A 26,084-nucleotide genomic window follows, 5' to 3' on the forward strand; every position below is an offset into this window, starting at 1 on the left:
GTATGTTGCCGCTGCACGGTTGTGCGCAATTTTAAAGCATGTCATGTTTGGTATCTATGTACTCTGCATAAGATCATATTTTATATTTTACCAAACATTTTGGCAATATAGTGTGTTTTAGTGCATTAAAATTAAAGTGTATTTTTTCCAAAAAAATTGCTTTTGAAAAATCGCTGCGCAAATACTATGTTAAAAAAAATGTTAAAATATCATGTTTAGGGGTTCAAAGTAATTTTCTAGCAAAAAAAAAAAAAAATTTAATGTAAACAAAAAGTGTCAGGAAGGGCTTTGACTTCAAGTGGTTAGAAGAGTGGGTGACGTGTGGCATAAGCTTCTAATGTTGTGCATAAAATACCAGGACATTTCAAAACCGCCCAAATTACCCCCTTTTGGAAAGTAGATACCCCAAGCTATTTGCTGATAGGCATTTTCAGTCCATGGAATATTTTAGATTTTGCCACAAGTTTTGGGAAAATGACAATAATTGTATTTTTTCACAAAGTTGTCACTAAATGATATATTGCTCAAACGTGCCATGGGCATATGTGAAATTACACCCCAAAATACATTCTGCTGCTTCTCCTGAGTACGGGGATACCACATGTGTGGAACTTTTTGGCAGTCTAGTGACATACAGGACCCCGAAAACCAATCACCGCCTTCAGACTTTCTAAGGCTGTACATTTTTGATTTCACTATTCACTACCTATCACAGTTTTGGAGACCATGAAATTCCCAGATAGCACACCCCCCCCCCTCCCCCAAAATGACCCCATTTTGGAAAGTAGACACCCCAAGCTATTTGCTAAGAGGCAAGTTGAGAAAATGACAATATATTTTTTTTTCACAAAGTTGTCACTAAATGATATATTGCTCAAACATGGCAAGGGCATATGTGATATTACACCCCAAAATACATTCTGCTGCTTCTCCTGAGTACAGGAATACCACATGTGTGGGACTTTTTGGGAGCCTAGCTGCATACGGGACCCCGAAAACCAATTACCGCCTTCAGGGTTTCTAAGGGCGTAAAATGGTGCTTTCACTCCTCACTACCTATCACAGTTTCAGAGGCCCTGAAATGTCCAGATAGCACAACCCCCCCCCCCAAATTACCCCATTTTGGAAAGTAGACACCCCAAGGTATTTGCTAAGAGGCATGGTGAGTATTTTAAGGTAAATAGAGATATGTGGCGCTAACTCAAAGTGCATAAATGTGATAAAATAATTATAATCCAATTCTTCAAGTAAAGTGCATATGCGTAAAGAGCAAAATCACATAAATAAAGTGACTAAACATCCATTAAATTCATAAAAAGTGACATTGGATAAATAACAGTGAAATTCATGAAATATGACATCAAATAAATAAACAATTCAAATGAAGGTGAATAAATCCAAACATAGTTTAAAAGTGCATCAAGATGAAAAAAATCACAAATTTAGAATAAATTGAAAAAAAAATCGCATGAGATAAAAAGTCGCATGCAATAACAAAAATCGCATAAAGTGCAAAAAAGTGCAGAAACGCTATAAAAATAGCCACAAGTCAATCCAATTAATGTAATACAGTTCCAACATGAACAAATTGAGTCTTCATAAAACAGTTTGTGCAAAAAATAGTTGAAAAAGTGCAAGTGCAAACGATGATAGGTGACAGATTCCTCTTAATAACCATACTCCGTGGTGCGCCACGTGTTTCCCCCAGCCTCTCACCTCTAGCAAAGACCCCTAGGGTCAAGTCGAGCCTGCAATCAGGAAGTGGATGAAACACCATCAATTGATCTGTCTCCTCCAATCGTCACAGGTCTGGCAAATCTCCAATGGAAGGCCTCAAGTTCGACAAGTTGGGTGGAGGCATGCAATAGAAAGGAGTATCCCCATTGTGTAGTATTCAAAATAGGTTTATTCAAAACAGCATAGTAACTTATATGTACAGCATAAAATGAACAGCACAGATCCCAGTACTTCCTGTCTCGGCTGCGGCCGGTAGTGATGACACCTGACTCTTTCCTGGTGAGTATTTTGCAGCTCTCATTTGTTTTGGAAATTGAAGAAAGAAAAGGAAAATTTTATTTTTTTTCTTTTATTACAAATTTCAAAACTTTGTCACAAAATGCGAGATCAGAGACAGAACAGTGAAATTTTTAAGCTGACCTCTGAAGGAAGATAAGCTGACTTCGGAAGTCTGTACAGCCTGGGGCCATACAGTACCCATACAGTCAGAAGCCTTAAAGATACAGGCCTGCGGCAGGCGAAGCAAGCAGCCACGCTACACAGAAACGCGCTCTATCAAGCAGCAACGACACTAGAACGGTCTCTTTACAGCAAGACAGCTTCTTCCCCACAGCCATGTCTCGCAGTGGGACATCTTACAAAACAAGTTCACGAGCAAGCTCATCTAAGTCATCTGTCGCAAATGCAGCAGCTATCGTCCGTTCAAAAGCTGAAGCAGCAAGAGCCAGGGCCGCATTCGCAGACCAAGAGTTGCAGATAAAAAAAGAAAAGGCCTACCTTGATGCATAAAGAGTGCGCTTGGAGCAAGAGAGGGAGAAAGAAAAAGAGTACACTTGGAGCAAGAGAGAGAGAGGGAAAGAATACGCCTGGAGAAAGAGCTAGCCCAGCAGGAAGCATCTCTGAAATTGCAGCAAGCTATCTTAGAAGCTAACATGGAGAAGCTGGCAGTAGAAAGAGACGCTGCTGACGCCATTGCAGAAGCAGAAGCTTTAGAAGCAGCCGTCTACGATGAACCAAGACTAGGCAGCAGCATACCGGGTCTAGAAGAGGATCAACAAGATTCTTCGCAACGCACGTCAGAATATGTCTACCAGCACTGTGACCCAAGCAGCATCCCACAACAAGAAATTAAACATGACGTCAGTGAGTCACATCAAATAAAGCAGCAACAAGACGACCTTGGACCCCAGTGCTACAAGCAAGAAAAATATGACAGAGTTCCAGACTTTCCAGTTCCAACCAAACCTTCTACTCCACAAGTAGGGATGAGCCGAACACCCTCCTGTTCGGTTCGCACCAGAACTTGTGAACAGGCAAAAAATTAGTTCGAACATGCGAACACCGTTAAAGTCTATGGGACACGAACATGAATAATCAAAAGTGCTAATTTTAAAGGCTTATATGCAAGTTATTGTCATAAAAAGTGTTTGGGACTCGGGTCCTGCCCCAGGGGACAAGGATCAATGAAAAAAAAAGTTTTAAAAACGGCCATTTTTTGGGAGCAGTGATTTTAATAATGCTTAAAGTGAAACAATAAAAGTGTAATATCCCTTTAAATTTCGTACCTGGGGGGTGTCTATAGTATGCCTGTAAAGGGGCGCATGTTTCCCATGTTTAGAACAGTCTGACAGCAAAATGACATTTCAAAGGAAAAAAATTCATTCAAAACTACTCGCGGCTATTAATGAATTGCCGGTCCGACAATACACATAAAAGTTCATTGATAAAAACGGCATGGGAATTCCCCACAGCGGAACCCCGAACCAAAATTAAAAAAAAAAAAATGACGTGGGGGGTCCCCCTAAATTCCATACCAGGCCCTTCAGGTCTGGTATGGATATTAAGGGGAACCCCGGCCAAAATTAGAAAAAAAAAAAATGGCGTGGGGTCCCCCTCAAAATCTTTACCAGACCCTTCAGGTCTGGTACGGATTTTAAGGGGAACGCCGCGCCAAAATAAAAAAAAAAACGGCGTGGGGTCCCCCCAAAAATCCATACCAGACCCTTATCCGAGCAAGCAACCTGGCAGGCCGCAGGAAAAGAGGAGGAGCGAGAGCGCCCCCCCCCCACTCCTGAACCGTACCAGGCCACATGCCCTCAATATTGGGAGGGTGCTTTGGGGTAGCCCCCCAAAACACCTTGTCCCCATGTTGATGGGGACAAGGGCCTCATCCCCACAACCCTTGCCCGGTGGTTGTGGGGGTCTGTGGGCAGGGGGCTTATCGGAATCTGGAAGCCCCCTTTAACAAGGGGACCCCCAGATCCCGGCCCTCCCCCCTGTGTGAAATGGTAAGGGGGTACCCCTACCATTTCACAAAAAAACTGTCAAAAATGTTAAAAATGACAAGAGACAGTTTTTGACAATTCTTTTATTTAAATGCTTCTTCTTTCTTCTTTCTTCTATCTTCTATCTTCTTTCTTCTATCTTCTATCTTCCTTCGGTTTCTTCCTCCATCTTCTTCTTCTTCTGGTTCTTCTGGTTCTTCCTCCGGTGTTCTCGTCCGGCATCTTCCTCTGCGGCGTCTTCTTATCTTCTTCTCCTCGGGCCGCTCCGCATCCATGATGGCATGGAGGGAGGCTCCCGCTGTGTGACGCTTCTCCTCTTCTGACGGTTCTCAAATAACGGGGGGGACGGGGCCCCCCGGTGACCCTATCCCCCCCTGTTATTTAAGAACCGTCAGAAGAGGAGAAGCGTCACACAACGGGAGCCTCCCTCCATGCCATCATGGATGTGGAGCGGTCTGAGGAGAAGAAGATAAGAAGACGCCGCGGAGGAAGAACCAGAAGAACCAGAAGAAGAAGAAGAAGATGGAGGAAGAAACCGAAGGAAGATAGAAGAAAGAAGATAGAAGAAAGAAGAAGCATTTAAATAAAGGAATTGTCAAAAACTGTCTCTTGTCATTTTTAACATTTTTGACAGTTTTTTTGTGAAATGGTAGGGGTACTTTTGTACCCCCTTACCATTTCACACAGGGGGGAGGGCCGGGATCTGGGGGTCCCCTTGTTAAAGGGGGATTACAGATTCCAATAAGCCCCCGCCCGCAGACCCCCACAGCCACCAGGAAAGGGTTGTGGGGGTGAGGCCCTTGTCCCCATCAACATGGGACAAGGTGTTTTGGGGGGCCACCCCAAAGCACCCTCCTAATATTGAGGGCATGTGGCCTGGTACGGTTCAGGAGGGGGGCGCTCTCTCGTCCCCCCCTCTTTTCCTGCGGCCTGCCAAGTTGCGCGCTTGGATAAGGGTCTGGTATGGATTTTTTGGGGGAGCCCACGCCGTTTTTTTTTTTCATTTTGGCACGGGGTTCCCTTTAAAATCCATACCAGACCTGAAGGGTCTGGTATAGATTTTGAGGGGGACCCCACGCCATTTTTAAAAAAATATTTGGCCTGGGTTCCCCTTAATATCCATACCAGACCTGAAGGGCCTGGTATGGAATTTAGGGGGACCCCCCACGTCATTTTTTTTTTAAATTTTGGTTCGGGGTTCCCCTGTGGGGAATTCCCATGCCGTTTTTATCAATGAACTTTTATGTGTATTGTCGGACCGGCAATTCATTAATAGTCGCGAGTAGTTTTAAATGACTTTTTTTCCTTTGAAATGTCATTTTGCTGTCAGACTGTTCTAAACACGGGAAACATGCGCCCCTTTACAGGCATACTATAGACATCCCCCAGGTATGAAATTTAAAGGGATATTACACTTTTATTGTTTCACTTTAAGCATTATTGAAATCACTGCTCCCGAAAAAACGGACGCTTTAAAACTTTTTTTGTATTGATCCATGTCCCCTGGGGCAGGACCCAGGTCCCCAACACTTTTTATGACAATACCATGCATATAAGCCTTTAAAATTAGCACTTTTGATTTCTCCCATAGACTTTTAAAGGGTGTTCCGCGGCATTCGAATTTGCCGCGAACACCCCAAATTGTTCGCTGTTCGGCGAACTGACGAACAGCCAATGTTCGAGTTGAACATGAGTTCCACTCGAACTCGAAGCTCATCCCTATCCAAAAGGTACCCAGCCTTCATACAAGCATCAAACACCAGTCTTCACTCCAAATGTGTATGCAATGAGCAGGTATGAACTGCCTACCTTAAGCAAGTTTGAACCCAGCGCTCCTAAAGAATAGACTTTTACCAGGTATGTCTTTACACCGCACCACAATACACCAGCAGCCTACCCCAATGCCAATCAGGCTACTATAGACTTTGCCAAGTTCCTGGCCAAAAGAGAGTTAGTTACCCAAGGACTTGTCAAATTTAGTGATTGCCCTCAACACTACAGGGCGTGGCGATCCGCTTTCCAGAGTGTCATTCAAGGTCTAGATCTATCCTGCAGGGAACAGATAGAACTCCTTGTAAAGTGGCTTGGCAATTATTCTGCTGAACATGCCAAAAGGATAAGAGACATTAATATAAACCACCCTGAGATAGGCCTTACAAACATCTGGAACAGACTGGATAGATGTTATGGCTCACCAGAGGCTATAGAGAGTACACTGTTTAAAAGAATAGAAGACTTCCCAAAAATACCTAGCAGAGATTACCAAAGACTCAGAGAATTTAATGACCTGTGTATGGAGTTACAAGTTGCTAAAGCAGAAGGAGACTTACCTGGCCTTTCTTATCTTACTCTGCTAGAGGTATTAACTCCTTAGCACAAAAACTTCCTTATGAGTTACATGAAAGATGGATTACTCATGGCTGTAACTACAAAAGAAAACACAGTTTTTCCACCCTTTAGTGAGTTTGTGGGCTTTGTAGACAGACAAGCAGGAATGAAAGATGACCCCAGCTTCATTTTTCCAGTGTCTTATACCACTTTTTCTGGCCCTAAGCAACTCAGAGCTCCAGTAACAGTGCACAAAACTAACATTTCTTCCCACAGATTTGCAGAGTCTCAGCCAGAGGATCAAGACAGCAACCCTACTAAGTTCTGCCCTCTACATAAGATGCCACATCCTCTTCTTGAATGCAGAGCCTTCAGGACAAAGACCATCCAAGATTGCAAAGCTTTCCTCAAAGAGAACAACATCTGTTACAAGTGCTGCTCTTCATCCTCACATTTCGCCAAGGACTGTAAGGTCAGTGTCAAATGTACAGAATGTGACAGCACAGAGCACAACACAGCTTTACACCCAAGGCCTACTCCAAGAACTTTCCCATCTGTTCATAGGGACAAGGAGCAAAGCGGGGAGACCAAAGACTCTAGTACAGACGCCATAGCAATCACTTCACAGTGCACTTTAGTCTGCAAAGGAAGAAAGGTGGCAGGTCCTGCTCTAAAATCTGTCTAGTGAGAGTTTACCCAAAAGGACGCAGGGACAAAGCAGTCAAGCTCTACGTCATCTTGGATGATCAGAGTAACAAGTCACTAGCTAGATCTATGTTTTTTGACATTCTAAACCTTAAAGGCCCCAGCAGCCCTTACTCCCTTAGGACTTGTGCAGGTATAGTGGAAATGGTGGGGAGAAGAGCTGACGGCCTACAAATTGAATGTGTGGATGGTAAGACATGCCTACCCTTACCGATCATAATAGAGTGCAACCAGATGCCAGACAACAGATCAGAGATTCCCACACCAGACGCAGCAGCTCACCAGACTCACTTGAAGCACATAGCACATCTCATACCAGAACTAGATGATCAGGCTCAGATAATCTTACTCCTAGGGAGAGATATCTTACAAGTTCACAAAGTAAGAAAAGTGATCAACAGCCCTAAAAATGCCCCATATGCCCAAAAACTGGATCTCGGGTGGGTCATTATAGGTGATATTTGCCTGGGAGGTGCACACAAACCGGCATCTGTTAATAACCTGCTCACTAGTACCCTCGAGAATGGTCGTCCTTCTCTTTTCCAACCCTGTCAGAATCACGTCCTCATAAAGGAGCTACTACACAACAACCCTGTACCTCTTCCCTTCCTAAGTCTCCTCTGTGACAGCAATACCAATGACAACGACCAAAGCGACTTAGAAAGCACAGTGTTCAGGAGAACAAAGGAAGATAACCAGGTAGCAATGTCCATTGAGGATAGGCTCTTTCTAGAAGTTATGGAAAGGAGTATGGAGAAAGACGGGACTAATAGCTGGGTTTCACCTCTGCCCTTTAGACCACAAAGATGACGTTTGCTTAACAACAGAGAAATAGCATATAAACGTCTCACTTCCCTAAGACACATTCTTCAAAGGAAACCAGAGATGAAAGAACATTTCCTTTCCTTCATGGAGAAAATATTCCAGAATGGTCATGCTGGGATAGCCCCAAACCTCAAAGAGGAATGCTGGTACTTACCTATATTTGGGGTCTATCACCCTAAGAAGCCAGGGCAGATTAGAGTGGTGTTCGATTCTAGCGCCAAGCATGAGGGTGTCTCTCTAAATGATGTCCTTCTCTCTGGCCCTGACCTTAACAACCGACTATTAGGAGTACTTCTTCGGTTTCGCAAGGATTCAGTCACAATCATGGTAGGCATACAGCAAATGTTCTATTGCTTTCTTGTTAAAGAAGAACACCAAAACTTTCTGAGGTACCCGTAGAGTTGTCCTGTCTACCATAAACAGCCTGTATGATCCCTTAGGCTTTGCAGCACCTGTCACCATCCAAGGTAAGGCACTACTTAGAAACTTCACCTGTGAGTCACTAGATTGGGATCGCCCTCTCCCCATTGACAGGAAGAACCTATGGCTAGAGTGGAAGGACTCACTAACAGCTCTATCCAACTTTAAAATTCCACGACCATATGCTCCTCTGTCATCTGCTGACGTTTAGATGCAAAGACTTTGTGTGTTTTCGGATGCTTCTATTAAAGCAATTGCTGCTGTAGCTTACCTGAAAACCATAGACACTAAAGGACAATGTCACATAGGGTTTGTAATGGGGAAAGCAAAACTTGCACCACTTCCTGAACACACCATACCCAGGCTGGAACTTTGTGCTGCAGTATTAGCCACAGAGCTAGCTGAACTCATTGCAATCAGAGGCCCAATGAAACTCATTCGCTCTGACAGAGGGTCTAACTTTGTAGGAGTGGTAAACGAACTTCAAATTCCTTCCAACTTGAGCGTACTCAGTGTAGAGAGATACTTGAGTAAGCAAAACTGCACGTGGATCTTCAACCCACCTCACTGTTCTCACATGGGAGGTGTTTGGGAGAGGATGATAGGCATAGCCCGAAGAATTCTTGACTCTATCTTCCTACAAGTAGAAATTGTAAGTCTGATGCCGCGTACACACGACTTTCTGGCATACTTGGTCCGGCTGACCAGAGTCCGCCAGACAATCTAATCGTGTGTAGGCTTCGGCGGACTTTTCCCAAAAATCCACCGGACCTAGATTTGAAACATGTTTTAAATCTTTCCGTCGGACTCAGTTTCTGACGGAAAGCCCGTTTGTCTATATGCTGGTCCGACGGAAAGCCCGTTCGTCTGTATGCTGGTCCGACGGACCAGATCCGACGCAAGGGCAGGGTATTGCATCTCGCGCTTGCTGCAATAGGAAAAACAAATTTTCCTATTGCGGCGAGCGCGGGGCATACCAGGCCCTTAGGTCTGGTATGGATTTGAAAAGGAACCCCCTACGCCGAAAAAATGGCGTGGGGTCTCTCCTACAATCCATACCAGACCCCGATCCGAGCATGCAGCCTGGTCGGTCAGGAAAGGGGGTGGGGACGAGCGAGCGCCTCCCTCCTCAACTGTGCCAGGCCACATGCCCTTAACATGGGGGTGTGTGCTTTGGGGGAGGGGGCGCCCTGCGGGGGCCCCCGCACCACAAAGCACCTTGGCCCCATGTTGATGAGGACAAGGGCCTCTTCCGACAACCCTGGTCGTTGGTTGTCGGGGTCTGCGGGCAGGGGGCTTATTGGAATCCGGGAGCGCCCTATAATAAGAAGGCCCCCAGATCTCGGCCCCCCACCCTATTAGAATGAGTATGGGGGACATGTTACCCCTACCCATTTACCTAGGGAAAAAGTGTCAATAATAAAACACACTACACAGGTTTTTAAAATAATTTATTAGACAGCTCCGGGGGGGTTTTCCTCCGGCTTCGGGGGTCTTCTTCTGACTTCAGGGGCCCCTCCAGTTCCTCTTCTCCCGGCGTCCGGTTGGTTCTTCTCCGCTCTCTCGGGCCTTTTCTCCCGGTGTTGTCGGGAAGAGGCCCTTGTCCTCATCAACATGGGGACAAGGTGCTTTGGGGTGGGGGCGCCCGCAGGGCGCCCCCCTCCCCCAAAGCACCCACCCCCCCCATGTTGAGAGCATGCGGCCTGGTACGGTTCAGGAGGGGGGGCGCTTGCTCGTCCCCACTCCCTTTCCTGAAGGGCCGGGCTGCGTGCTCGGATTGGGGTCTGGTATGGATTCTAGGGGGGACCCCACACCGTTTTTTCGGCGTAGGGTGTTCCCTTTATAATCCATACCAGACTTAAGGGCCTGGTATGCCCCGTGACGGGGCTCGCAAGGTGTCAATCTCGCCGATAAAAGCAGCGAGATTCACTTCCTTTTCTAGTCCCGTCGTACCCGAGTCACGTTCAAAATGAACGGACTTGGCCATGTGTGGGCAAGTCCGTTCATTCTGAAAGTCTGCCGTAACTCTGGCGAAAGTCCGTCGGAAAGACGGGCGGACCTAGCCTGCCGGAATGTCCGGTCGTGTGTAGGCAAGTCCGTCCGTTCAGGTAGTCCGCCGGAAAGTCCGGCGGAAAGACCGTCGGACCAAGTATGCCGGAAAGTCCGATCGTATGTACGCGGCATGACTCACGAATGTTTAGTGACATTTATGGCAGAGGTTACAGCTATCATTAATGCCAGACCTTTGACCTCCATTGCAAATGACTTTGAAGTAGTCCTCACACCTGCCATGTTACTCACACAAAAGACTAGTCTTGCCGGTGCTCCAGCTGGAGAGTTTTGTGAGAAGGACCTTTACAGACATCAATGGAGACAAGTACAAACCCTTGCAAATACCTTCTGGAACAGGTGTAGGGAACAATATATATCTACTCTACAAGTAAGGAGAAAGTGGCACACTGAAAAGCCTAATCTTAAACCTGGTGATGTTGTGCTCATGAAAGATTGTCAGGCACTAAGGAATATGTGGCCTTTCTTTAGGTTTGATCACCAAAGTACTGCCAAGCAAGGATAATCGTGTCTGTAAGGTCAAGGTCAAGATCTTTCAACAGAATGAGGCTAAAGTATTCTTGAGACCAGTGACCGAACTTATTCTGTTGCTCTCTACGGAGGACTCTGTTAGTGACATCACTTGTCAGGCGTGAGTTGTGTTTTGTCCACCAGATGTCTTGCTGATTATTTGTACCTGTGTTGTTAAATTTACATGCAAAATGTGTAATTTACTTAAGACAACCATATGTGGTGTGCAGGCTCCATCTAGCGTTCCTTTTTGGTATTGTTGCAGTTCTGTTTATTTCTTTTAATGTATGTGTAATTAAGGAAGTTGTCAGCAAGCAGGGAATTCTGGGTAGAATCTTAACAGGAAGTGAACCAGTCACCATTCTTTTCAACACATTGCAGGAAACAACACATGTTTTTCTCTATCTATCGCCATAACCCCTTAGAGAACTTAAAAAGTAAGTTTTTTTTCTACAGTTATTGGGATAAGAGGTTTAGCTAGCTGTACAGAACAGTAGGTGCGGCCGCTGTCCCTGTTTACTATAATGACAGGTCGCCGGTGCCCACAACTATTCACAACTATCTGCAGAGCCAGCGAATGCAGTGGGGCAAACTAAGCATGTAATTAGGGGACTGAGGGAAGAGGGCACCACAAAGTTTTTTCCCTAGCTAACATGTCCTGTCATACATCTGTCAGTGCAGAGCAAAGGGGCAAAAAAGGATAACTGCACTTTGTTTTAAAACTGTTAAAGCAATATTAAACCATTTTTTTGTTTAAGATGCTGATATTCAGACACCTTGTCCTCTGATTCTTCTTAAATTTCTTTTCAACCTTTTCCCCAATTTCAGACCTCATTTCCATTATAAGGGAGGCTCCTTAGATTTCAGGATCGTACGGAGCCCATCTTGATTCTAGGAAGAGAACGGTTCTTTGTTTTAATGCGCACTTACCTTTTTTTGCCCCATTTGTCTTAGCTAACAGATCCCACCCTCCCCTTTAACAGATGTACACTTACTGAGATCTGACAGCCACGGCCTCCATTGTTTGTTTTCATCCCGTGCCAAAAGTCCTCTCTCTCCAGGCCATGCAGGCGCATTAAAGCCCAATTTACATCTATGGGTCTGTAACGTGCTTGCACTGGGGCTGAATTACTTAAGCAATAGTTGTGGGGTCTAGCCTGGGGCTGATCTACAAGAAAACTGAAGGAGGTTTACACATTTTCAAACTTCTATTTTACTTTCATCACTTAGTATGTTTTAATGCACTGTCAGTTAAGCAATAGAAGGGCAGATGGGGGCACCATTGTTGGGCTATGCTAATAGCATCACTAGCCGTTTAATGATGAGCTGAATTTACCTGGGTTTGGTTCGAGCAGAGTTTGGTGAAATAAATGCATAAATTAACCTGATAAAAATCCAAAACTCCATTAAATAACATGCCTGGAGTATGCCCTGTCCCTCCCTGTGAAGTGGGGCACTTGCACAATATATGCAATTTACTACAGCAAAATTGTCAATTAAAAAAGTGTGTTTAAATTGCAACCAAAAAGACAGCTCCAAGCTGCTTCAATCTGTTTGTAAACAGAGCGGCTGGGGATTCCCTTCATCTTTACCAGATCTTTATCCTAGATGAATATAGTCCTGCCTATATCTGGTCACCTATATTTGTTTGAGATGAGATGTGGGATTGCGGTGTTCTTTTTACCGTAGGTGAGTCAGCAGGTATTGATCATCATGATTAATGTGCATACTGTACATCACTGGACAAAGTGAATGATAAATGTTAATGGGGGATCCTTACACAAAAAAATTTCATGTAGGTTCCCCCATAATTTGTAATGGGCCCCTCTAGGCTGGTATAGATTTTAATGGGGAGGGGAACCCCATGTTAATGAGGACAAGGGCTACTTCCTACTAACCCTGGCCTGGTGGTAGTAGGGGTTTGCAGGCATAAGGCTTATTAGAATCTGGAAGTCCCCTTTAACAATAAGGGGGCACCAAGGTACTACTCATTCACAAAAAAATTGAAAGGTGATAATAAACATACATACAGTTTTTGACAAGTCCGTTATTTAAAAAAAATAGTCTCATGATGTAGATTCATGTCAATCAAGATGCCTGATGCCTGCTGAAAGAAAAAAAAACAACAACCTTAACACAATGCCACTCACAGAATGACAGCTAGTCAAGCTGTCATCGGCAATATATAGGAAGGAGCAAGGATAATGGTGACATCGTTGCCCAAATATGGCCATGGTCAAAATGTCGCCAAATTTAGGCAATGTCATCCCCCCTCTTCCTGACCTTTGCTTACATGGCCAGGGATTACTGGCTATGTAAGTGAAAGAGCTGGATGAAGTCAGTGGTTGGTAAGGACTCGCTGGGCTTCCTTGACAACAATAAAATCAGGACCCTGTTGTGTTTGTCCACATCAAACATCCTAAATGTTCAGCATTTATTCAGACTGAGCACTCAGCTCATCCCTATTGCCCTTAAAAAGGGTTGTAAAGGCAGAAGGTTTTTTATCTTAATGCATTCTATACATTAAGATAACAAGCCTTTTGTGTGCGGCAGCCCCCCTCTGCCCCCTAATACTTACCTGAGCCCTATCTCTATCCAGCGAGTCCCTCGGTTGTCCAGGACTCTACCTCCTGATTGGCTGAGACACAGAAGCGGCGCCATTGGCTCCCGCTGTTGTCAATCAAAGTCAGTTATCGAGAGAGAGGGGGGCGGGGCCGAACAAAAGCTCCGTGTCTGTATGGACACACGGAGCTGCAGCTTGGCTCGGGTGCCCCCTTAGCAAACTCCTTGCTGTAGGGGCACTTGACAGATGGGAGGGGCCAGGAGCAGCGAAGAAGGACCCAAGAAGAGGAGGATCCAGGCTGCTCTGTGCAAATCCACTTCACAGAGTAGGTAAGTATAACATGTTTGTTATTTAAAAAAAAAAAAAAAAAACAAGACTTTACAATCACTTTAATCTGACCCTGTCTACCTCCCATGACTTCTAAGTGAGTTGATACTTATCTTGACTAATACAAATAACTATATAACTATACATATAACTATAATAAATAATTTTCTGTGTATTTGTTGTATAGCACTAAAGGATATTGTTCATTTCTATTTTAGACTGAATGGGTTGTTTTACAAGGTGAGGGTTTACAATCACTTTAAAGGGGTTGTAAAATCTAAACGTTGGTTACCTTAATGCATTCCTTGCATTAAGGTAAAAAATGTTTATGTGTCAGCATCGCTCCCTCAGCCCCGCTTTACTTACCTGAGACCTTATTCAATCCAGCGCCATGCACGTCTGCAGATCTTTTCTCCTCTCGCTTCTGGGTCTTGTTGGCTTTGCTGGGGCACCAGGAGCCATTGGCTCCCTGTGCTGTCAATCAAAGCTTGTGACAAGGAAGCGGGGGTGGGCCTGAGTCCCGCTGTCTGTGTCAATGGAAGCATCAGAGGGACTCGGGTGCGAGCACTCACGAGTGCCTCCATGGGAAGCGGCTTCATGAGGGCACTGACCAGAGAGGAGGGGCCAGGAGCGCTGGCGGGGGACCCGAAAATAGGAGGTTCCCGCCCGCTCTGTGCGATTCCATTGCACAGAGTAGGTAAGTATAGACATGTTTGCTATTTTTGTTATTATTTTTTTTTAATTACCTTTACAGCCCCTTTAATGTTGGCAGACCATTTTCCTTTGGTGGGTTTATCTTAGCAAACTGCTCCTACAATTTATCTTCCACTAGATTTAATACAAGATGATTTTTAAAAACAGGAGCAAAAGTTAAATCTATAACAGCCAATCATATTCCACATTTCATTTGGAAAAAAAATCTGGTATTGGTATGGATAACAGTCTCCATTTTCTCCAAGTCCCATTTTTTCAGTTTTCATACCTACATACAAGAATGAATTGATTACATTTATTGAAGACAGGTTTCCGTCCATTTTAGGTCAACTGTCTTGTGCCACCCCTCTTAAGGTGATTGTCACATATACCCAGTGAAGTGAACAGCCCCAGAAGATACAAAGAGGTGAAACAAATCATCCAACATAAGTTTTACTTGTTTATCTGCTGTCTTCTCTTCCCTACATCCCTTCAAAAGGGAAGAAAAGTGTTAAAATCTTTCTTCATTTGTCAGGAGCACAGAGGAGGGGGCAGAGCAGTAACAGTGTGTGAGAGCTGATTGGAGGAAAGGAACCCATACCCCTTCACACAACAGAAGAACACCCCAAAACAAATGCTATCTCATGTGCCAAGAAAACTTCTCAAAAGAGGCTTATGCTGATAACAGAGGAACTGAGCACCATAGAGAAATTACACTTAGAGCTTTGGGGAGAGATAAGTAAACACTACAGATTTATGTGCTTTGCTCAGATTCTATCGCTGAGGTTTACAACCACTTTAATTCATCTGGCAATAATTAAATATTACACAAACAAAATCAGAAGTCATGTTCACATCAGGCACACTAAGGACCGTGTGACGACGATGGGCTGAAAAAGATAGATTGCTTACTTTGCACCAGTATACTTGAGCAAAAGAATAGGACAAACTGTCACCCTATGCTTCTGGCAGTTTGATTCTATGTATATGAACTGAGATTGGGAGATCTGTACTTTATTCCGCTAACAAAAATGTGCAAACTGTCCAGAACTTGCCACAAAGAGGAGCCAGCTGAATTGCACTGGCAGTCTTCAACCATTTATTATGTGTTACTGACATTCAGGATCATTTTTTAGGCTGGGTTCACACTGGTCCGACAAACGCTCCGACATTGGGAGCTCATGTCGCATGACGTGTGAAATTTAATGTTTCCCTATGGGAGCCGTCCTAACTGGTCCGACACAAGTCGTTCCGACTTTAGAAATGCTCCCTGTACTACTTTGGTCCGACTTTGATCCTACTTCAGCCTATTGACTATCATTGAAGTCGGATCAAAGTCGGATTGCCGTCTCGCATGATCCGACTTCGGCACGCGACTTGTGCTCAGATCATCTTGAGGGGGAACTCCGCGCCAAATTTTAGATAAAAATCCGGCATGGGTTCCCCCTCCAAGAGCATACCAGGCCCTTGGGTCTGGTATGGAACTTGAGGGGAACCCCCTACGCCGAAAAAGCGGCGTGGGGGTCCCCCCCAACCCATACCAGACCCTTATTCGAGCACGCAGCCCGGCCGGACAGGAATGGGGGTGGGGACGAGCGAGCGCCCCCCCCCCCTCCTGAACCGTACCAGGCCGCATGCCCTCAACATGGGGGGTGGTGCCTTGGGGGAGGGAGCGCGCTGCGGCCCCCCCACCCCAAAGCACCTTGTCCCCATGTTGATGAGGACAAGGGCCTCTTCCCGACAACCCTGGCCGTTGGTTGTCGGGGTCTGCGGGCGGGGGGCTTATCGGAATCCGGGATAAGGGTCTGGTATGGATTGGGGGCGACCCCCAACGCCGTTTTTTCGGCGTAGGGGGTTCCCCTCAAGGTCCATACCAGACCCAAGGGCCTGGTATGCCTCTGGAGGGGGAACCCATGCCGGTTTTTTATTTAAAATTTGGCGCGGAGTTCCCCCCTAAAGATTCATACCAAACACAGTGCCGGCATTGGCGGGGATCCAAGTCGGATCCCCGTTCATTGAAAGTCGGACACATGCCGGCTTCATGTCGCAGGGCAAAGTCGGATCCAAAGTAGGACGGCTGTCGTGTCGCACCAGTGTGAACCCAGCCTCAGTGGCTGTGTGCTGTCCCTGGCAAGCATGCTGCCTTAGGCCGCGGCCTCTGTTGGTTATCTCTCACATATTTTCTGCCATTTTTTTTTTTAGCTTGTGCTTGACTCCTATACCTGGTTCATATAAAAAACGAGATTCATTTTTTAAACTCAAACCAAAGAATTTAAAATGCCTAATTTGGAAACACTATGTGACAGTAGGAGAAGCTGTAACGGTAAAATTGATAGTTTGGGGGACACAGGGTGTGCACATTTGCTTGGTGCGAGACTGCATAGCATATATGCAGATCAGCTTTCTCCAGGTTTTGGTATTCCGGCATGGGGCTCTGTAGTTTGGAGATTCCATAGTGTCTTGTGTGGGACGGGATCATTAACCCTGTGTCCAGACTTTGTAGATTACCAGCAGGGTGTGTGCTCAGGTGAGCACAGCACTTATAATGAGGGTATGGGAAGACCTCAATGCTTCCAGTTGGAGACTGCTCCACACCCAGAGAGACAGGAGGTTTCCTGGAGTCAGAGGGGCTGTAGGAGGCAGCCAGAATGTGTGACTGCAAGAGGCAGTGCAAGGCCTGAGGACTAAGGCCAGAGCGGAGCTGTGGGCGCTAAAGTGAAGCCATCCACATTGAGGAATCCTGTGGTCTGTGTGACCAGGATAAAGGGCAGAGGTACTGCTAAAGAGAGCCGGGTGGGCTAGCATTTTCTGTTGTGTTTATTTGCTGGAGAAGAACCCCTGCGTGGGAAACCTTTATGCTACGGACTTTTATTTGCCTTTTTAATAAAAATGGGCTACCATGCCCTTAAATATAGTTCCTGACTGGCTTGAATCACTGACAAACGCTCCTGCCACAAGAGCTAATGGTGCCTGATTTTACAACTAGTATACAGCAATTGCTCTATGAACCAATGTTGAATTCCAAAGTTGTTTAGTGAATATATGCTATTATTATTTTATTTATATATATACACAACACACACACACACACACTGGGGACGGAAAGTATTCAGACCCCCTTAAATGTTTCACTCTTTGTTATATTGCAGCCATTTGCTAAAATCCTTTAAGTTCATTTTTTTCCTCATTAATGTAGACACAGCACCCCATATTGACAGAAAAACACAGAATTGTTGACATTTTTGCAGATTTATTAAAAAAGAAAAACTAATATATCACATGGTCCTAAGTATTCAGACCCTTTGCTGTGACACTCATATATTTAACGCAGGTGCTGTCCATTTCTTCTGATCATCCTTGAGATGGTTCTACACCTTCATTTGAGTCCAGCTGTGTTTGATTATACTGATTGGACTTGATTAGGAAAGCCACACATCTGTCTATATAAGACCTTACAGCTCACAGTGCATGTCAGAGCAAATGAGAATCATGAGGTCAAATGAACTGCCTGAAGAGCTCAGAGACAGAATTGTGGCAAGGCACAGATCTGGCCGAGGTTACAATAAAAATTCTGCTGCACTTAAGGTTCCTAAGAGCACAGTGGCCTCCATAATCCTTAAATAGAAGATGTTTGGGATGACCAGAACCCTTCCTAGAGCTGGCCATCTGGCCAAACTGAGCTATCGGGGGGGAGAAGAGCCTTGGTGAGAGAGGTAAAGAAGAACCCAAAGATCACTGTGGCTGAGCTCCAGAGATGCCGTTCGGGAGATGGGAGAAAGTTGTAAAAAGTCAACCATCACTGCAGCCCTCCACCAGTCGGGGCTTTATGGCAGAGTGGCCCGACGGAAGCCTCTCCTCAGTGCAAGATACATGAAAGCCCGCATGGAGTTTGCTAAAAAATACCTGAAGGACTCCAAGATGGCGAGAAATAAGATTCTTTGATCTGATGAGACCAAGATAGAACTTTTTGGCCTTAATTCTAAGCGGTATGTGTGGAGAAAACCAGGCACTGCTCATCACCTGTCCAATACAGTCCCAACAGTGAAGCATGGTGGTGGCAGCATCATGCTGTGGGGGTGTTTTTTTTCAGCTGCAGGGACAGGACGACTGGTTGCAATCGAGGGAAAGATGAATGCGGCCAAGTACAGGGATATCCTGGACGAAAACCTTCTCCAGACTGCTCAGGACCTCAGACTGGGCCGAAGGTTTACCTTCCAACAAGACAATGACCCTAAGCACACAGCTAAAATAACGAAGGAGTGGCTTCACAACAACTCAGTGACTGTTCTTGAATGGCCCAGCCAGAGCCCTGACTTAAACCCAATTGAGCATCTCTGGAGAGACCTAAAAATGGCTGTCCATCAACGTTTACCATCCAACCTGACAGAACTGGAGAGGATCTGCAAGGAGGAATGGCAGAGGATCCCCAAATCCAGGTGTGAAAAACTTGTTGCCTCTTTCCCAAAAAGACTCATGGCTGTATTAGATCAAAAGGGTGCTTCTACTAAATACTGAGCATAGGGTCTGGATACTTAGGACCATGTGATATTTCAGTTTTCATGTTCTCATCAGACCACAGGACATGGTTCCAGTAATCCATGTCCTTAGTCTGCTTGTCTTCAGCAAACTGTTTGCGGGCTTTCTTGTGCATCATCTTTAGAAGAGGCTTCCTTCTGGAACGACAGTAATGCAGACTAATTTGATGCAGTGTGCTGCGTATGGTCTGAGCACTGACAGGCGGACTCCCCCACCCCTTCAACCTCTGCAGCAATGCTGGCAGCACCACCATGATGCAGCTCAGTTTCAGGGTCTTGGCAATCTTCTTATAGCCTAGGCCATCTTTATGTAGAGCAACAATTCTTTTTTTCAGGTCCTCAGAGAGTTCTTTGCCATGAGATTCCAGGTAAAACCTGGAATCTCATTGGTTTGTATGCAGAAGTGAGCCTGATTTTGCACTTTCCATCTTTAGTAAATAAACCCCATTGTGTACTTAAAAGTGGGGTATGCCTGTATATGTGTATGTATATACATATATATTGCTAAGTGCTGACAACTAAATAAAGCTGTCATCGGATACAGTGGTATGCTCTGTGCATTTCACTGCCTAAAGCCTGGTTCACATCTATGCATTTTTTAGTGCGTTTTCAGTTTTGCAGGAACACACTACAGTCCATTTAACATGGTTTCCTATGGATGTAGTTCATATCTGTGGATTTTATGGAAAGGACCAGGGACTTTTTTCTGTTTTTGGTTCCATTCCACTTCAATAGATCAAAAGCGTATAGTGAAAAATGCAAAATGCACCTGGAATATGCAAACTGCAACCTGCATAGGTGTGAACAGGGCCAGCGCTACCCATAGGCAAGGTAGGCGGCTGCCTAGAGCGCACATCAGTGCCCCAACTGGTGCCTCCTTGGCTGTGCGAGTAAGGGACAGCCCAAGAAGGAAAGGGGACTTCCTGTCATTCCGAACAGCACAGTGCAGGCTGGAATGGTTGTTGTAGGGAGGATTATTGTGTCCACTGACATCAATGCTGGGGGTCTTTAATGCATCCACTGACATCAATGCTGGGGGTCTTTAATGCATCCACTGACATCAATGCTGGGGGTCTTTAATGCGTCCACTGACATCAATGCTGGGGGTCTTTAATAAGTCCACTGACATCAATGCTGTGGGTCTTTAATGCGTCCACTGACATTAATGCTGGGGGTCTTTAATGCGTCCACTGACATCAGTGCTGGGAGTCTTTAATGCATCCACTGACCTCAATGCTGGGGGTCTTTAATGCATCCACTGACCTCAATGCTGGGGGCCTTTAATGCGTCCACTGACCTCAATGCTGGGGGTCTTTAATGCGTCCACTGACCTCAATGCTGGGGGTCTTTAATGCGTCCACTGCCATCAATTCTGGGGGTCTTTAATGTGCCCGTGATCACTCGTGGCTGGTGGTCATCTTAACCATCAGCCACGAGCATCGGCACCCCCGCAGTGCAGTGGGCACTTGCGCGTGCCTGCTATCCCACCTAAAGGAGCTGATGTATAGCTACGACGGCTCGCGGGATCGTGCCGACCTGCCGCTGTATAATGACAGCGGCTGGTCGGTAAGTGGTTAATGCATCCACCGACATCAATGCTGGGGGTTTTATTGCGTCCACTGACATCAATGCTGGGGTCTTTAATGCTTCCACTGACATCAATGCTGGGGGTTTTATTGCGTCCCTTGACATCTATGCTGGGGGTCTTTAACGCTTCCACTGACATCTATGCTGGGGGTCTTTAATGCATCCACTGACATCAATGCTGGGGGTTTTATTGTGTCCACTGACATCAATGCTGGGGGTCTTTAATGCATCCACTGACATCAATGCTGGGGGTCTTTAATGCATCCACTGACATCAATGCTGGGGGTCTTTAATGCGTCCACTGACATAAATGCTGGGGGTGTTTAATCCGTCCACTGACATCAATGCTGGGGGTCTTTAATGTGTCCACTGGCATCAATGCTGGGGTTTTTATTGCATCCACTGACATCAATGCTGGGGGTCTTTAATGCATCCACTGACATCAATGCTGGGGTCTTTAACCACTTCAGCCCCAGGAGATTTGGCTGCTCAATGACCAGATCTTTTTTTGCCATACGGCACCGCGTCGCTTTAACTGAAAATTGCGTGGTCGTGCGACGCTGTACCCAAACAAAATTTACTTTTTTGGGTTTTTTTTTTCCACACAAATAGAGCTTTCTTCTGGTGGTATTTGATCACCTTTGCGGTTTTTATTTTTTGCGCTATAAAAAAAGACAATATTTTGTTTTTTGTTATAATAAATACCCCCAATTTTTTTAAAAAAAGCTAATTTTTTTCCTCAGTTTAGGCCGATATGTAAAAAATTGCAATATATATTGATTAGTTTGTGGAAAAGTTATAGCGTCTACAAAATAGGGGATAGATTTGTGGAATTTTTATTATTATTATTTATTTTTTTTTTTACTAGTAATGGCAGCGATCTGCGTGTTTTTTTTTTTTGTGACTGCGACATTATGGCGGACACATAAGACACTTTTGACACATTTTTGGGACGATTGACAATTATACAGTGACAGTGCTATAAGAATGCACTGATTGCTGTATAAATGTCACTGGCAGGGAAGGGGTTAACACTAGGGGGCGATCAAGGGGTTAACTGTGTTCCCTGACTGTGTGTTCTAACTGTAGGGGGAGGGGACTGACTAGAGGGGATGACAGATGGTGGTTCCTAGCTATTAGGAACTCACGATCTGTCTCTCCTCACAGAACAGAACAGGGATTTGTGTGTTTACACACAAACGTCCCTGTTCTGCCTCTCGTGCCCGCGATCACTCGTGGCTGGTGGTCATCTTAACCATCAGCCACGAGCATCGGCACCCCCGCAGTGCAGTAGGCACTTGCGCGTGCCTGCTATCCCACCTAAAGGAGCTGATGTATAGCTACGACGGCTCGCGGGATCGTGCCGACCTGCCGCCGTATAATGACAGCGGCTGGTCGGTAAGTGGTTAATGCATCCACCGACGTCAGTGCTGGGGGTTTTATTGCATCCACTGACATCAATGCTTGGAGTCTTTAATGAGTCCACTGACATCAAAGCTGGGGGTTTTATTGCGTCCACTGACATCAATGCTGGGGGTCTTTAATGCGTCCACTGACATCAATTCTGGGGGTTTTATTGCGTCCACTCACATCAATGCTGGGCGTCTTTAATGCATCCAATGACATGAATGCTGGGGGTTTTATTGCGTCCACTGACATCAAGGCTGGGGGTCTTTAATGCGTCCACTGACATCAATGCGGGGGGTCTTTAATGCGTCCACTGACATCAAGGCTGGGGGTCTTTAATGCGTCCACTGACCTCAATGCTGGGGGTCTTTAATGCAACCACTGACATCAATGCTGGTGGTTATTATTGCGTCCACTGATACATGGGGAGGCAAAGGGGGTGAAGTTGGGGGGGGTTGCAAAATTAGGCTTTGCCTAGGGTGTCAAAAATCCTTGCACCAGCCCTGGGTGTGAACCAGGCCTTATAGAATAATGGGGTAAGAGTGATAGATAAAAATGACAAGGGAACCTGTCTTGTGCTGCGCTGCTGTCATTTACAAAGTGTTAGAGGTTTACGAGTAAGGCCAGCTATAGGCCAACTATAGATAACTCTTTACAGAGGTTCATATAAATCCAGAATTTTATGAAGTCACTGCAATTTAGTAATGAAGTTTAAAAAGTAGCACTTCTACGGCTGAAAAATTCTAATAAGTAACAGAGATTAGCTCAGAACATCTTCACAGCAAAGCTGGCAAAACACACAAAGATTTTCACACTAGTTTTGGTTAGTAGTTCAATTTTTGATTTGGGAGACCCAATTGTAATTGCCTGATCAAAGAAAACTTAATTGTTTTAGCCAACACATGTTTCATTGATTAAAAAAAACTCGGATTATTTATTTAGATTTCAATAATCAAAAAGACCATGACCAATCAACAAGACTACTGTTGCACACAACTGTACTTTGATCGACGTTGCCAAAAAAAAATAAAAATAAATCTATTTTATTCAGTCTAAGACCAGATATGCATTTTGATATAGAAACTAAACAAGAATTGACCAGTTGTTTTTTGGTTTGTATGGCCAACTTATAAAGACGAGTTTTAGCAATGTGCTGTTTTTTAGAATCAAAAATCATGTAAACCACTTTAAAATATTTTTCAGAGAAATGACATCAAATGACCAAGCAGAGCTGCAAAGATTGCAGTAACTACATGTGAAATGACATATTATTATTACACAGAATTTTGTATAGTGCCAAAACTTTGTGCAGCACTTTTTACAAAATAAAGGGGGAAAGCACAGTTACAATACAATTCAAAACAAAAGTTTAGGGAGCTCTGCTTGTGAGAGCCCACAATCTTATCTGAAAGGTAGCTCTAAGAATAACATAGTAAATATCAAACTATAGACCATTTTTTTGTGCTTTTATGTTTGTGAATGTTATCAGCTTAAAGGATAACTGCATTTATGGTGGAGCCTCCCAAGGTCTGTAGTAACCTCCTTTGCAGAACAAAAGAAGCTCAAAGTGGCCACTAGAGGGTACTGTTATAAGATAGAATGGCGTTATATTTTTGGGATGGGGCACATGCAGCATTTAGGCCCCGTTCACATCTTGCAATTTGCGATTGTCACATGACAGAATCATGTGCCAGTAGTGGAAAAACCAAGCCTTCACAAATCATGTGAAGCTTGTCACCCAAAAAAGAGCAGGAGCTTCTTTTAAGTCAACATGCAGATTCCTGTTAAAATTGAGAAGTCAAAATCATGAATGTGGCCTTAAAAACAAGTTTGATTTACGTATATTTATTTATTTATTTATTTATTTTTTATAGAAGTGCTCTCAATATATAAAAAGCTTTCAAAAATCACAGAAAGACTCAGCCTATGCTTAAACTTTTGAAAGGGGACACAACTATATACTTTCAGGACATCATAAACATTTCCAAGACCTGAAGACAACTAAAACTTTCAGCAGGGCCCTGCTATAGCAATAAAAATCTTATTAGTAAATATTTTTTTATTTCGTACATCATTTTAGCCGTAGCTAAAATCACTTAGGTTCAATCTATGGCTAGACAAAAAATAAACAATCTATAGCTAGCTTTATTAAACCGCTTCAATACCGGACACTTCTCCTGCCAGGCCAATTTTCAGTTTTCAGCGCTGTCACACTTTGAATGATAATTGCGTAGTCATGCAACACTGTACCCATATACAATTTTTATTGTTTTGTTACATAAATAGAGCTTTTTTTTGGTGATATTTATTCACTGTTGTTTTTTTTTAATTGTTTGCTAAATAAATGAGAAAAGACTGAAAATTCAGAAAAAAATTAGTTTATTTCTGTTATAACATTTTGCAAATAAATAATCTTTCATCATAAATTTAGGCCAAAATGTATACTGTTACATTTCTGTGGTAAAAATAACCCAAATCAGTGTACATTATTTAGTCTGTAGGAAAGTTCTACAATCCACAATCTATGGTATATGCTGTATATCTGAAAATTGATCATTCCTGATGTACTAATGGCCTACATCATTTCTTGAGGCCCGAAAATGCCAAGACAGTACAGATATCCCCCAAATTATTTTTGGAAAGTAGACAGTCCAAGGTATTTAGTAAGAGGCATAACACGTTTTTTGAAGTTGTAATTTTTTGTCACACTTTTTTGGGAACTAAAGAACTAAAAAAAATTGCGTTTTTTTTCACAATTTTTTGAAACTTTTTTACATACTGTCATCAGTGCAGTATAGTGTCATCATATAACTGGTGTGGCAGTGATCAGTGACACTTACTGGTGACAGTAAAAGAAAAATGTAAAAAATATATATATATATTCTTTTTCACTTTTTTAAAATATTTTTTTTTAATTTTTTTAATTTGTTTTACATTTTTTTATATTCAGTGACCAGAGCAATACAGTGTTACCATAGTAACACTGTACTACTCTGGGGAGGTGATCAGGATTCTTTTTTTTTTAACACACTATGCTTATAACTGTGACTTTTGAAGTTATAAGCAACCATTTATTCTGAATGAAAACTATTTATTCAGTGTTTACTATTGTGATTAGCTGTGAGTCATGTTTTCCTCTCTGTGTTGCCCTTTTTCCAGTTCCTTTCAAAATCACTGCTAATACATTGTGCAACACCCTAACATAATAGTTTCCAATATTGCTAGTGTCTTGTTTCTTTGTCTCCTTTCATCCCAAAATATGTAAGACAGATCTTTCTCACTCACCTGATTATTTTGATTGATTGCTAGTTCAGAACTTTTTGAGTTAGTTTCCCCACCTCTGGAACATCAGAACACTTCAAGAAAACCATTCCCCCTTATCCTCACATAATGGTGAATACCATTTGGTAAGTAATACATTGATGTTAGCATGGCTTGTAAAATGTACAAAACAATTGGGGATGGACAAATGGAGAACACAAGCAGAAATGGCTGCAAAAATATTTTTTTTTCTTAGAAGTGAACCTTTTGACTTTAGTAAATTGACCCAAAAGTGTATCTAAATCCATGAACAAAAATGTAATATATATCGCAACTTACCAGTCTTTAGATGTGATGGTTGCATTAGTTTTAATTTTAAATGTTTTTTCCTTTCTTTTAACCTGGTAATCCTGCCAGCAACAAGTTTGCTGTCCCTAGGTGACAATGTTTACCCGCTGTACTGTATCTATGGAAGAGCAGCACTGTCACCTTTGGGCAGGAAGTGTGTTAGAACCACAGAACACCTCCCTCTACCATTTTCTTCCATATTGTAGAGTGGAGGTGTTCTGTAATCCACAGAGCTAGCTGGGGACAATTCTAATTGATAACAATCAGTAGAGCAGAGGGCACAGGAATTTATCAGCTCACACGATTTCTGATCAGTACACAGGTATCTGTTTGCACTTATTGTACAGATGTAACAAACAACTTTCAATTGAATATTTAAAAAACCAAAAGGGAGCAAATAGGAGAAGTTAACTGTTAAGGTTCTCTTACACTTTAGTTCTCTTCCTAGCAGGTAGGCCAGTGGAGGACAGGCAAGCAGTGGAT

This window comes from Aquarana catesbeiana, linkage group LG02 (genome assembly GCF_042186555.1).
Source record: "Aquarana catesbeiana isolate 2022-GZ linkage group LG02, ASM4218655v1, whole genome shotgun sequence".
Lineage (NCBI taxonomy): Eukaryota > Metazoa > Chordata > Amphibia > Anura > Ranidae > Aquarana > Aquarana catesbeiana.